The sequence below is a fragment of the Silene latifolia genome, chromosome 11 (genome assembly GCF_048544455.1).
Source record: "Silene latifolia isolate original U9 population chromosome 11, ASM4854445v1, whole genome shotgun sequence".
Classification (NCBI taxonomy): Eukaryota; Viridiplantae; Streptophyta; class Magnoliopsida; order Caryophyllales; family Caryophyllaceae; genus Silene; species Silene latifolia.
In genome coordinates this window covers 203,053,988-203,069,353 of record NC_133536.1, presented here as the reverse complement: position 1 = coordinate 203,069,353, position 15,366 = coordinate 203,053,988, and positions in this window count along the sequence as shown.

The following is a 15,366-nucleotide window of genomic DNA, read 5'->3' as shown; positions in this document are numbered from 1 at the left end:
GAACTATCAAACTTTACTGCGTTGCTTTGCTTTCACTGTAACTTTACTTTGGGATTTGTTCTGCTCGGATTCGATTGTTCTTTACGCCGGATTCGCACGATTGTAATTCCTTTCTTTTCTCTTAATAATAATCTCTCTTTTGTTTGCTTTAATTCTTCAATTGGTCGTATTTAGCTTCTGCCCTAATTTCTCTATTATGCATTTTACTTGTTATTTCATTATGTTTATTGTTAATTCATTGTTGATTATTAGTTTTGATATTAATAGCGATATGAGTAGCTAAATTTAATGCATGTTGGGATTAGGGGATCTGCGGTAGGAATGTGACGATGTAGTAAATGAAATAGATGAATTAATTGTGAGATCCTGTCACTATAGCAATTTAATTGTATTTATCGACTTAGGTGAGTGCACGCTTCTGAGTCATCTCTTTAATCTGGCTAAATATGATCCTAGATAGAAAGATTGGACTAAATAGGCCTGCTATGAACAGTAGACTACCCTGACGAGAATGAAAGTTAAGTTAGCAGTATTTTAGGATAGAAAGTGGACCGAAAGGACCTTTCCACATCCGCCTACATTAATTAAATCGAGTTATTTGGTGAGTCCTTTGGACTAACGTAGTGAACCGAATTCCCGACATGTCCCTTCTCTATCTGATAGTTTAATCCTATTTTCTTGTCTTTACTGCTCTTGTCTCTTTTCCTCTTCCTTTAAACTTTGTAGTTTAGAAAACAATTCAAACCCCCCAATTTGTGACCAAATAGACGGACTTCTACAGATATCTTGCCTCCCTGAGGAGATCGACCTGACTTCCCTAGCTATATAGTTAGTTTAGTTAGTTTATTTTTGATAGGTACACGACAGACATATCAAGATGGTTGAGCGGATTAAGCTGATCAGGGAGAGGATGAGAGCGGCTCAGGATAGACAAAAGAGTTATGCAGATCTACATCGCCGGGATATAGAGTTTGAGGTTGGGGACAAGGTTCTTTTGAAAGTGTCTCCTATGCGTGGGGTCATTAGATTTGGTAATAAAGGCAAGCTGAGTCAGAAGTTCATAGGACCATATGAGATCTTAGACCGTGTTGGAGATGTTGCTTATCAGTTGACTTTACCAGTTTACCGTCTGCTTTGAATAGGGTACATAATGTGTTTCATGTGTCTCGGCTGCGGAAGTATGTTAGTGATCCGTCACATGTGTTAGAGGTGGAGAACATAGAGCTAGATGAGTCCTTGTCTTGTCTTGAGCTACCTAAACAAATTCTTGACCGGAAGGTTAGGAAGACTAGACATGGTGAGACAGTCTTGCTTAAGATTCTTTGGTCTAATCATGAGGTTGAGGAAGCTACATGGGAGGCGGAGGAGGCCATGAGAGAGCGCTATCCGTTTCTTTTTTATCAGGTATGTATGGTTACGGGGACGTAACCTTGTTTCTTTTTGGGGGGTAGAAGATGGTCGCGAAGAGTTTTTGCATCTTTTTATGTCGCTTTTGATATAGTTAGTAGTTGTTTGAGTCCGGTTGAGTTTGGTTTGGTACGTATGTTTTGGGAGTATTATGTTGAGTTTTGTTTGTTGTTGTTGTGTCGGGAGAGTGTTAGTGTGTTTTTGTTTTGTTGTGGTTTGAACTTTGGAGACGAAGTTCTTTCTAAGGAGAGAAGACTGTAATAATACGGTTTTGTGAGTCTCTGGATACTCTATCGAGTGGGGCTTACTCTGTCGAGTAAGTATGTTTTGATTTACGAAACAGTGTTCTGTCTGTAGGGTACTCGATCGAGTAGCCTTGGCACTCGATCGAGTAAGTGGCACTCGATCGAGTATGTTACTTAATCAATCGAGTAAGTCGGTTATCGGGTAATATTTTGACGGGTTTTGTTAATAATGCGAATTAGTATATATAATACTCTGTTATCTTTCCTAAACACTTTTATAAACCTAACACACACAAAAGAGATTGTAAACTACGTTGTTCTCTACATTCGCATTATTGGCAAATCCTTGAGCTAGAGAGGTCGGATTTCGTTGTTCTTTGTATCATTGTGATCCTTGCGTCAAGGGTAAGTTCTACGTACCGTTTTTATAGCATTTGGTTGAGGTTGTTTAAACCCTAATTTTGGGATTAAGGGTTTTTATGTTCATGATGTATTAGTAGTGATTGTATGGTTATGTGTATAGGAGGAGGGTTCGTAGAAGAAAGATTTTGAGACAGCTGCTAGATCGTCTGCTTTTGTGTTTGCATTCCAGGTAGGGTTTTCCCTACTCAGTATTAGTCACATGATGTGGTTGGTGATTTAATTATGATTGTTGTTAAAGTATAATGTTGGTATTGTGACAGTTGTTGAATATTATCGTTGTTGATTGTTGTTGATTGTATTTGTCTGTGATCTTCGGGGTGCGTCTCTGGCTGAGTGGATTCACTTGCGGGAGTGGCTTCAGGCCCTTGATTCGCCTTCTGTGGAACTCGCCACAGAAGGGATCTGCACATTAATGGACTTGGGTTTATCGCTCGATGGAGATGGCGGGGCTTAGGTAGGAACGGCTGCGATCCCCCACAGGCGGTGTGAAGTACCTATTGCGATGGGTACTCTGGCAGGACTACACACTTTAGTGTGTAGTCAGTGATGTGGAGTTTGGGATTGATGTGATGGTTGAGCTGTTTGATAATTATCTTATCGTGATTGTGTTGTGGATTAGTACTGACCCTGTGTTTGTTTTGTAAAACTGTGGTGATCCATTCGGGGATGGTGAGCAGTTGTTGAGCAGGTTTGATTTGGGGCAATTGGGCTAGCTGGGATGAGTCACGTCGAGCAATCTAGAGTGTTCTGCTGTCATACTTTAGTTATTTGAAACATTTGGTTTTGAGAACATGTATCGTACTTTTATCAGTTTGGATTTTGGTTATGTAATCACTTTAAACGTTATTACTATTTAAAGTATGTTTCTTTATTGTCATTTGATTATCATTGCCTCGGGAAACCGAGATGGTGACGTTTCTATACCTGAGTGGTCCTTGTAAGGCACTTGGAGTATGGGGGTGTCACATTGGTGATTAAATGGATATTGGGGAATGTGTTTGTGTATTTGGATGTTTATTGTTTCTTATTTTAATTATTCAGTAACTGACTCCGTATAAATGTTTTAAAAACTGTGGTGATCCATTCAGGGGTGGTGAGCAGTTGATTAGTAGATATGCTTATGTATAGCTCACGGGCCTCGGCTTGGATGAAGTCTTCACATAATTTAATAGCTAGTCTTCCGCTGACAGTTGTTATAGTTTTGATATTTTTTTATGACAGTTGTACGTTTGGTTTTGGTTTATAAGTTGTACGCACTTTAAATAGTTGAACTTCAAAGTATGTTTCTTTATGATCACTTTTGATATACTGTATCTCGGACAACCGAGATGGTAGCATCTCCATGTGTTAGGGTGGTCTTGGTAATGCACCTTGGTGTATGAGGGTGTTACATTGCACGTAGGTACCTAACATTTTTTTTCTTGCCCAAAAGTACCTAAAGTTAATATTTCGTTTGTTAATAAATACCAAATGACGGACTGCGTCAAAAAATTTAAGATTCCGTCTTAACCTGGTAAAAAAAACATGATTTTTTAATTAAAATCCTAGAAATTACAATTAGCAAACATTTTACATCTATCATTTACTAGATTTAAATTTACCCTCTTAATATCGGGAATGGATCTTCTCTATTTCTTTTCTCTCCATTTCCTCTCATAATCTCTTTAAATAATAATTTTCCCTTTCACCCTCATTTTCCTTTATCTTTATGCGTAAATTTAGAAACGTTAGATGTTGTCCAAATACGATCCGGACCATTGATAGGAACTTGCCTCTTCATTTCTTTTTAGGAAATAGAGAGAAAATGAGCTCTTTTATATCGACTCTATCATCTCCTTAGCCACCTTCTGTAATCACTCTTTCCATCACCAACGTTTATTACTCTTTCTTCCTACCACATATTATTGTTTTGACGAAAGGGGCGTTATCATAAGTGTTAGGGGGGCAAATTCATGTCCCACATCAGTAAAGTAAATGTGAAATATCATCTTTATAAGTGTACACAAATATTATAGTACGAGGCCTTTTGGGAAGGAAGTCCGAGAGTAAATTAGTGAGGGCTTGACCCAAAACGAACAATATTGTACTATTACGGACAGTAGACACCGGCGTTGCAGAGACCCAATAAGAGGGTATTAACGCTTCTATACAACAAGTGGTATCAGAACCCAAGGTTAAACTTGAGTCTAGGCCTTACAACGTACAAATGGTGGAAAGAGCGAGAATGGATAACATTCGCGAGTCACGAATGGTCTCAATTCGGCAGACTGTTTGCAATCTCAAGTCCATGGGTGGTGGTGCATTGGTGAAGAATTGGATGGAGACTTGAAGGTAGCGTACACTATAAGACATGGAACTCCTAGCTGGAGGTGGAGCCTTGAGCAAGCCCGATCCAGAGCTAAATGGATAAAATGCGTCATAGGTCTTGTGGTACAAAGACCATTTGTGTACTAGAATTGTTGATTAGGTAGACCCTTATCAGATTGGGTGTCACAGGTCTGGTGGGTCATTTCCAAGGTAGATGTCATAGATCGTTGTGTTCTAGAACTTTTGAAGTGGCGGACACGATCCAGGGTATATTGGATGCAGAGGATGTTCGATATGAATGTGTAGCAAATTCCGAAGAAGGGCACATGGACATGTAGGATTAGGAGCGTGTTAGGGTACTCACATTACCAGGCGGTGACATGTGGTACAAAACATGGCTCACGGTAGCATGGTGTGTTGGCTAAGGGGAGGCTTTCAAGACTTGGTGATGCTTGGTGTGCCTAGAAATTGAGGCTGCATGGTGTGGGGAGTTCCCCGTGGAGGTCAAGGTCCGAGTTAAGATGATGTTTCTTGGTTAATGGGAGGATTGTTAGGGTGCAAATTTTTGTCCCTACATCGGTAAAGTAAAGGTGAAATATCATCTTTGTAAGTGTCCACAAAAATAATAGTACGAAACCTTTTGGGAAGGACGGAGCCAAGAGTAAATTTGTGAGGGATTGGCCCAAAGCGGACGACAATGGACACCGGTGCAGCAGAGACCCAACAAGAGAATATCCATGCTTTCGCACAACAATAAGCAAAATGTAGAGTCGGAGAGAATAAAAGAGATGTAAGTCGGAAGGGTTAGGGATAGAGGATATAAAAAGGAGTTATACATCGCGGAGGTGAAGACTATATATAAAGTGATTAGGACAAAGGTGAAAAAGGTGAAGATAGTCATATAGGTGATTAACGAGAGAGGAGATAAGGTGAATAGTGTGGGAGATGGAGTAGAGAGAGAGAGGCTGATGAGATTGAGAGTTGATATATAAGGTACTACAGTTAGAGAGGAAGAAAAAGTGAGAATACTTCTGTATCCCGAAATTGTGGGGAGACTAAGGAATTTGAGTAATTTCTTTGTTGAATACAAACCTTTGAAGGCATTAACTTTCTTGTCATAAAATGCCATTTCTATTGGCTCTTAAATTAAGCTACTTATTGTACTTAATTGCAAATTTTTGACAAGGGTTTGATTCAACCTGGCAAGCTAATCATACTAGAATCGTCTAGACTTGATCCATATCATGCCCAAACATTTAACTCGAGTACCTGAAAGCCCAATTGTCCCCAATAGAAAATTTCTTGATGCGCCGTCTGATTTGCACCGAAACTCCCTACTACTCCGTATAAGACACGGTTGCCAGGTTTAGGTCTAAGGTCGTGTGACAATAGAGTTTACACTATTATTTTGTGAAAAAGTGTCATGTCTTGGCTTGTGATAGCATTGACCATCACACTCGATGCCCAAATGTCAAGTGTTGCACATGATATTAGGAGCTTAGACGTCTGGTACATGTTTGTTCAAATTCGGTCTGTCAGGGTATCACTTAGACTACATTTATGGGTAGGTCTGGTTTGTCAAATGCATTATATGTGGTCTATTCTAAGAGCACCTACATTGAAGAGGATGGTGCATTTTCTTAACACCTTCTCTCCTCTAAGAGGATATCCTCTTCAATGTGGGATTAATTTTAACATCCTCTTTGAAAGAGGTAGAGGAAGGCTTCCTCTATTTTTAGAAAAAGTACAACCTTGACCCTTGTGTCCACTCCCCTATCAAATTATTGCATATGCATTTTATTTTATATAATTATCACATCAACTAATATTAAAAAAGAATTAAAATATGAAAGGGGAAGTAAAGAGGATCCTCTTTGATGTGGGAAAAAAATAGAAGAAGAATAGGAGGAGGATGGAGATAGTGGAAAATGAGTTGGATGAAAGAGAAGGCGAGGTGTCAAAAAAATAGTAGGAAAGAGAGGAAATAAGAGGAAGAATACATACTCTTCAATGTGGATGCTCTAAACCTGTTGGAATGAAATGAAAGACCTGATTCTTTGATCCACGTGGTAACAAAGCATCGGGGGAGGGGAGTTTTAATTTTTTTTATTGGTCTTAACCATCCGATAATCCGAACCACATTGGGCCGACTAATCCGGATTTCTGGGCGTGTCCAAGGATTATGGTATTTAAACCCTTCACAATCACAATTGTGGGGGATCGATCCGCAGACCTCCCTACCAAGCGCAGCCCCATGCTACCACTGCGCCAACGAACGATTAGTAATTTTAAAGACAAAGGCATCACAGTTTTTTTGTTTTCAAAAAGTTTTTTTTTTTTTTTGTCAAATTTTACACATAAAATTGAAAATATAATTTTATCAAAATTCATAATTTTTCATGATCTATAATTAGAGACCACATTTGATATACTTTAGAGCTCGTTTTACTTATATTTTTGTTAATACCAATAATCTTCAATAAATAAAAATAAAATTTTAAAAAATCCAAACTTTAACATATATTAAAAATATTAATTTTAAACCGCATAAAAATAAATTCGTCAAAAATTCGATTATATTAATCATTTTTTTATGTTGGTTAAAGCCGGTTAAGGCAAGGCTTGATAAAACAACAAAATTAGGAACTAGGTCTTGTAAATAGATTAAAACGTATAAATTAATATTTTAATAGAGAAACTAGGTCTAAGTAGGGCTATAAAAACAGCTGATAAACATGGTCTTAAAAATAATTATTAACATTCAATGTCTTCTCCAAACTTGAGTTTTTCAAGGTGGAAAATGTAAGGATAACGAGGGAAAAAAATAAGTGGAGGTATGTAATGACATTTTGTGTAAATATAAAATGGATATAAGGGCAACTTGGAAATGTTGTGGATCAAATAAGATACGCTACTTTTGGTGTGGATCGTCCGTTTTAGGTAAGTGTTATTTTTTATGCGCAAATTTTATTTCTGACGGGCTATTTTACCGTCTGAAATAAGACCGATAAAATATTGCCATTTTTTAAGAAAATGTAATCATTTAATCCACAAAATATTATCACTAGAGGTGTCATTTTTTATTCTGAAAATAATGTGAAAAATAATGGTAACATATATGTTATCAGAAAATAACATTTTTTTTGTAAAATGACTACATATTATCCGTCTTATTTTAAACGGAAAGCAGCCGTGTAAAACAAGACGCGCTGTTTTTGGTGTGGATTAGGGAGTAATTGTTAGTGTCCAATCCTCATCTAATCAATAAAATCGACATTTGATGATTATGAGAATACGATTTCTATGGATGATATTAAAAACCATGGATTGTAATGTAAATATGTGGTTGTTAAAAGAAACAACTACGTGTAGGCAACTAGGCATGTAGCCGCCTTGGGTACATTATTTTAAAGGTAATAATAAATATAACCTATTTGTTTGTATTTAAAAAATTAAAAGAAGAAATTGTTCCAGGTGTAATTTCGGAGCAGGATTGTGACCACTTGAGTTTGTAAAATGATGTCGTTGTTTGTCTCTTTCTTTTACTCTCTCCTGTAAAGATGAACAAACTGAGGGCTTGGCTTGGTACCGAGCGTACTCGCTCCGACGCTCCAGTTAGTAAACTTAGAGAGATAAGTTGTATGTTAACTTGGCAAAGTATATTATAGAGAGATAAGGGAGTTTATACCAGATTATTCAGTTAGTTTCTCAATGAGAGATGATGAGTATTTATAGACTTTCACCTTTTGTCACGTAGTGGCCAAGTGGCGTAGCAGGTGGAAAGACCGTTTTACCCTCGGCCGAGGGACCCATGACAGGCCGGCAAGCCTGGTTGACTCCATGCCGAGGGGACTGGATGTGAGTATACGGATATGCCTCTTGGCCGGCTAGTTGCCGAGCCGAGACTCAGTGACAGTAGCCGACAGGCTTTGTCGAGTTAGAAATTTAGGTCATTAATATGTCGACTTGCTGTCTTTTAGCTTTGACCTTGCTCAATATGTTGACTCGGTCAGCGGGTGCAGAATATGCCCCACCAATTTGCCCCCAGCGTAGTCTATGTCGTGGTATGGACCTTCGATGCGTGTTGAGCGTATTCTGCGCATGTCGAACTTCTTCCTCGGCTTGGTCCTGTTCAGGCCGTACCATATCCCCCCTTCACATGGTTGTGTAATGAACATCAAATGTGGAAAAGAAAATGGCGCTGGCCGAGACCAAGGTTGGGAGTGCCGTGTGCTTTTGATTGCCCCCGGTCGGCGCTGCCAAGCTTGGTTGATCAGCTGGCCGTTGGCAAGTAGATACTAAGAAGCGTGTCGAAAAAGATGGGTCACTGTATGTCGATTGACATTCCGTGGCTGCATGCTTGACACGTGGCCTGGTGTTGATTGGTGGACGCTTCATGGGCTTTGCTTTGATTGGTCCACTGAATGGGCTTTGCTCTATAAATATAGCAGTATGCCCCTCATTTTGACCTGCAAACTTCTTTTTCTCAAAAAATTTCCTCTCTCTAGTTTTCGAAGAGCTTTTCTCTCTCTAATTTTCGAAGCGTTACTCGGCGTAACACTTTCTTTCAAGGTAAACAAACAAATTCTTCCCCAACTTTTATTTGTTAATTAATTGTTGCCACCATGTCTGCTGCTGATGCTCTACCTAGTACCTCAACTCCGGGGGGCGAACCGTCGCGTCCCGATGAACAGGAGCCATTGGTTGTCACCCCGATAGGGTTCGGGGGTCGCAAGTCGCCTTCTCCTGAAATTGATGAGAAATTTTTGGAGGATTTTGATGATGACGATGATGAAAAGACCCAATCTGATTCAGAGAGGCCGCATTACTTGTGGCACGGCGAAGCCTGCTCGATTAAACCCGATCGTGTCTCCGGGCCTGAACTTTTTGAAGACCATTACTCCTTCGGCAGGGGGTATAGAATTATTGTCCCTGAGGGTGATCAGGCAGTCTGTTGCCCTCCCGAAGGTTGTATCGGCGTGTATATTAAACATCTGGAGTATGGGCTCCGATTTCCTCTTAATGAACACGTCGCGGCCATAATCAAAGCCATGAATGTCGCCGTGGGACAACTGCATCCGTTGGCCATTAGGACGATTATTGGCTTCGTATGGCTTTCTCTTTTTAAAGGAGAGGCCCCAACGGTGAACCTTTTCCGCCGGCTCCACCATCTTCGGCAGTCTACCCTTGGCGGCACGGGGTGGTACAGCGTGCAGAACGAGTCGGGTTACGTGACCGTCTCCAAGCTGACATCCTGCAAAGACTGGAAGGGGCGGTGGGTATATGTCGAGGTTCGGAGGACTATCCCCTTTGCCGGTCCTTCCGGCGCCGCGTCAATTTGCGGTGTGAGAGTCGGGGGAGCATGAAAGATATGTCTCCGTAATAAGATTAAGATGGACGCCAAGAAGGTCTATCTTAAGGACGACGAAGTGCGGGCAATGAGCCTGTTCGAGGCTGAGAGGGATGGCACGCCGAAGGGATGGATGCCTCCGACGCAGATCGTCCTTCAAGACGAGCCGCTTTGTCACGTCGGCCTCATACCGGCCCTCAGCCAGGGTGAATGGGGTCGGTATGAGGCCCTCCTTTGCTTTTATGCTTCTGTATTTGAGCCTTGGTTTACTTCTTTTGCTTAACTGTTGACTTTGTTTCTTGCAGATCGATTTGGCCGGGATCTCTCTGTCTCCATCCTAAACAAGTTGGGACTTGACGAGGACGGGAGAGTTGTTAAGCTGCACCCTAAGGCCGCGCCGCGTGATCGCAGACAGGCCCCGCACGAACTCATGTAGCAGGTGTTGAAGGCAATGGATGTGGGGGCGACTCAAGCAGAGATTGGCGGTAACGTGCCGCGCCGGAGACCAAAAACAACGTCTACGGCGGCTACGACGTCAACTCCAACTTGATCTCCAATCCCCGTAGTCCAAAAAGATAAGGTGGTCGTCAATGTTGACGACGACGTCACCGTTCTGGAGGGTCCTCCTCCCTCTTGTAAGAGGAAAGAAACATCGCCTGCTGCTGCTGTTATCGAGGCAGGGAGAGAGGTGGGGTCAGCCGGCCCTCAATCCAAGAAGGCCAGGACTGGTACAGATCTAACCCATGGCTCGGATTTAGCAGGTTCCTTATGCCTTCCTGATGATAGGCTTTCTGATATGTCGATGAATGTTGACATGGACGCTTTGTCTGGGTTTTTATAGATCAGCCGTCGCCAGCTGTTGTTCTCACCGAACGGCAATTGGAGAAGCAGCCTGTGCAGACGGGCGACAAAAATGCCGCCGCCGACTCCTCGTCCGAGAAGGTTTCCTCCGTTCAGCTCAGGGCGGACGGCATAAGGTTGGCCAAAAGGCTGGTGAAGTGGGCTGAAATAGCCGACACTCATCTTATTGAGCAAGAAAAGCTCGTGGCTCAAACTGCCCCTACGCTCGAACGACTTAGGCTTGAGCTTGCCGCTGCTAGGAAGGAGGCCGAGAGGACGAAGAAGGACTTCCTGGCCACCATGAAGGACTTCCTCGCTGAGCGAAAGCTTAAGGAGGACGCTGAGAACGTGGTCCTGGCCGAGAGAGCTAAGGTTGAGTCTGCGTTGCCTGATGTCGCTAAGCTACGGGAGGAGAGAAACAAGCTTGAGGGTGGTTATAAGGCCATGGTTGAGCAGAGGGAAAGATGAAAGTCCCTGCATTTGGCCAAGGCGAAGGAGCATAAGGGCACAAAGGCTATCCTTGCTCACAGGGAGAAGGATATTGAGATGCTTAAAACCGTCATCATCCCTGAAATGTGTGCCCGGTACCGGGACCAAGCTGAAGATGCTACCAGGGATGCGATTAAAGAGCTCCTTCCTGAAGGCACCTTTCCGTGGCAAGATTTTGACAGGCTTCTGGATGAGAAGGCGGCTGCAGAGGCCAAGGCCGCGGCCGAGGCCAAGGCGGCGAAGGCTGCTCAGGAAGCTGCGGCCAAGGCGGCCCATGATGATAAGGTGAAGGAGGCTAGAGAGGAGGCTGAGAGGGCAAAGTCAAGTGAAGCTGCCAAGTCGTCCTCTGGGCCGCCCACCGTTGGTGATGCTGCTACTGCTGCCGGTGGCGTGCAGCAACAAGCATAGGGAGACGGGCGGTCGTCATCAGATTCACCCGGCCCTTCGGACAGCTTCAGCTGTTCGGGGGCCAACTATTGAGCCTTTCCTCCCTGCCATCCTTTTGGCGCTTCATGTCTTAATGTTGTAATCTTTTGTTGTTCCTTCTTTTTTGTTAAACTTTGGTAGGTTGTGTTTAGGCTATCCCCATGGGGACGGCCGTCGACTTGATTTTGTCTTACTTGTAAAATTTTTTAATAAAGTTTGTTTATTTGCCCTCGGCTTGGCCGAGGCTTTGATCTCATCCTCCATTCAGTTGTCTTCTTACGTTTTTTTTAACATAATGAGCGCTTTTTCGTTTTACCTTCGGCTTGGCCGAGGCAGTTAGATTGCGTATCTCAACTGTACTTAAACGTTTTTAGCATATTGGTCGTGTCCTTTGCTGCACCTGAACAGGCCGAGGTAGCAAGGTTCACGTTTCCCAATTTACTTAGCAACATGTTGGCATGTCGGTCGCTTCCTCCTCCACTCCCGGCTTTGGCCGAGGCGGTCAGATTTGCGCTTCCCAACTGCTGTTGTAAACATGTTAGCATATCGGTCGTTTCCCCGTCACTCCCGGCTTTGGCCGAGGCAATCGAGGTTACGGCTCGACTGCATTCGTATCTATAGACATATTGATCGCTTCCTCTGCCACTCCCGGATTGGCGGGGCGATCAGTTGCGTTTCTCAACTGTACTTATACGTTCTTAAGCATGTTGGTCGCTTTCGCGAGTATCAACTGCATTTGTAGTGACTGCCCGGCTTTGGCCGTGGCGTCTACTAGTGACTGCCCGGCTTTGGCCGTGGCGTCTACTTTGGTACGACTACGGAGGGGACAAGCATTTCGATGGAAAACTTGGATCACTCTTCATAAGATATAATCACGCGTTGGGGTGCCCACAACGGTCTCGGACACCTCCGCCGCTATACGAAATACTTCTTAAGGTTGTGTGTGTTACAGTGGCTCATTAGAGGCACACCCTCCATGTCTGTCAGCCGGTATGCCCCCGGCCTCATTTCTTCAACCACCCTGTAGGGTCCCTCCCAGTTGGCCGTCATTTTACCATGAATGTTTCCTTTGTTGGTCGCGGCCGACTTTCTCAGGACTAGATCTCCTACTCTTAAGTCCCTTTTGTGGACCCTACGGTTGTATGCTCTTCTCATTCGGTTTTGATATACTGCCAAGTTGAGCCGTGTCGTATCTCGACTTTCTTCGACCAGGTCTAGGGAGGCTCTCAGGCCTTCTTCATTTTCGGCTGGGTTAAAGGTTTGCGTTCTGAATGTCGGCACCCATTTGCTTCAATTGGCGCGGGGACGGCCTCGGACCCATAGACTAGGTGGAATGGATGTACCATGTTGCTTCTTTCTCCGTGGTTGAAGGGACCACACGGGACGCCGGGTAGTTCATCAGCCCATCTTCCCTTTAGATCTTCAACCTTCTTCTTCAACCCGTTCTGTATTGTTTTATTAGCTGCCTCCTTTGCCCGTTGCTCTGAGGGTGGCAGACGAAGGAGTATGCAAATTTGATACCGAGCTCTTCCAACCAATTCATCACCATGTCGCTCCAAAACTCTTGGCCGTGGTCAAATACAATGACTTGGGGTAACCCAAAACGAGTTATGATGTTCTCCCAAATCACCTTTCTTACGGCCGCCGTGGTCTTGGCAGGCACCGCGACAGCCTCGACCCATTTGGTGAAGTAGTCAACGGCGACAATCAGGTACTTCCTTCCTCCGGAGGCCGTCGGAAATGGTCCTAATAAATCCATCCCCCATTGTGCAAATGGTAGGAGACTAAGTCTTGGTTGCGGTCTCGGGAAGGTGCATGTATTACGGAGCATGCATCGACAATTCTTGCACTTCTTGGTTTTTGCCCCGGAATCTTTCAGCATGGTAGGCCGAAGTAGCCGGGTCGGAGAGCTTTGTGGGCTAGCGTTTCGCCCCCATGTGATGTCCACAGATGCCTTCGTGAATCTCTGTCGGTATAAGCTCCGCGTCCGGGCCGACACATTTCAAGAGTGGTATTATTACGGACCTTCTGTACAATTCTCCTTCGAACACTAAGTACCTTGCAGCGATCCTTCTTATCTTCTGAGACAGACTGCGGTCCTCCGGCAACTCTTTTGTCAGCTTGTATTTCTTTATCGGAGTCATCCACGTCGTCTCGGCTTCGATGTCGCCCACCATGCCGACGGTCTCAGTGATGCGTTTAGCATTTCTGATATCCACCAAAGACGGTTCGATGACATTTTTTATGCTTGAACCGGCAAGTTTTGAGAGAGCGTCGGCTCGGTTGTTCTCAGACACTGGGATGCCTTGTATTTGGAAAGATTTCAATTTTGAGGTGTCGGCTTTTACCCTTTCGGGTACCTTACCATCCCATCGTCTCGAGTCTCATACTCTCCTCGGATTTGATTAGTCACTAATAGTGAGTCTGTTTTCAACACAATGTGCTCCGCCCCGGCAGCTCTAGCTAACTCGACTCCAGTTATCACCGCCTCATATTCGGATTCGTTATTTGAGGCCGAGAAGGTAAACTTCAAGGCGTACTCAAACTCGTCTCCGTTAGGGGCTGATGATAAGGATGCGGCTCTGAGCATTTGTTCGCCGTGGAGGACCCGTCGGTATACACTTTCCACACGCCGGGATGTGATTCTTCTTGATATGTGCACTCGGCCAGGAAGTCTGCAAGCGCTTGCCCCTTTATCGAAGGCCTCGGATTGTACTGAATGCCAAAGCCGGAGAGCTCCACCGCCCATTTGATAAGTCTGTCGGATTTTTCGAATTTTTCTAATGTTTTCTCCAATGGTTGGTCGGTTAAGACCGTCACGAGATGTGCCTCGAAGTAGGGTTTTAGCTTCCTTGCGGCAACGACGACGGCGAGGGCTGCCTTTTCGATTAGTGGGTAATTTCTTTCGGCGGCCAGCAGTGTATGGCTGATAAAGTAAATTGGGTGTTCTTGCTTATTTTCTTCACGACGATTACGACACCGACCGTGGCCGAGGTAATCGCTAAGTATAGATATAGCGTCTCCTCCGGCGTCGGCACAGACGGGGTCGGCGGTGTCGAAGGTGGGCTTTCGGTTGCCTGAAAGCCGTGCTCTGTTCCTCCCCCCAGCTAAAGTTTTTATTCCCTTTCAGCACTTTAAAGAACGAAGTGCTCTTGTCGGCCGACCGAGAGATGAAGCGGGCGAGAGCCGCCATCCTTCCGGTCAGCATCATAACCTCTTTTCGATTTCTCGGCTCCGGTAGGTCTAGTATTGCTTGGACTTTCTCTGGATTAACATCAATTCCCCTGGCGCTGACAAGCACGCCGAGGAACTTGTCGGCCTGGACACCGAAGTTGCATTTCTTTGGGTTAAGCTTCATTTCATATTTCCTTAGTAAACAAAATGTTTCGCTCAAATCGGCTAAGTGCCCGCTGTCAGACTTACTTTTTACAATAGCATCGTCGACGTAAGCCTCGATGTTTCGCCCTTTTTTATCTTGGAACACTTTGTCCACCAACCTAGTTTAAGTTGCGCCAGCGTTCTTCAAACCGAACGGCATCATTTTATACATGAATGTGCCGTGTATGGTGATGGATGCGCATTTAGGCATATCTTCCTCGGCCATGAATACCTGATGATACCCTGAGAAGGCGTCCAGCAGGCTTAGCATAGTGTAGCCTGCCGTGACGTCAATTAAACTATCTATTCGAGGCAAGGGATAGCAATCTTTAGGGCACGCTTTATTAAGATTGGTAAAATCAACACACATCCTCCACGCCCCTGACGACTTCCTCACCATTACAACATTTGCTAGCCACTCAGGGTAAGTACAAGGCATGATAAAGCCCGCCGCTGAGTATGCGAAGACATCTTTGTTCTTCCTCAGTAGGTCTAGGAGAT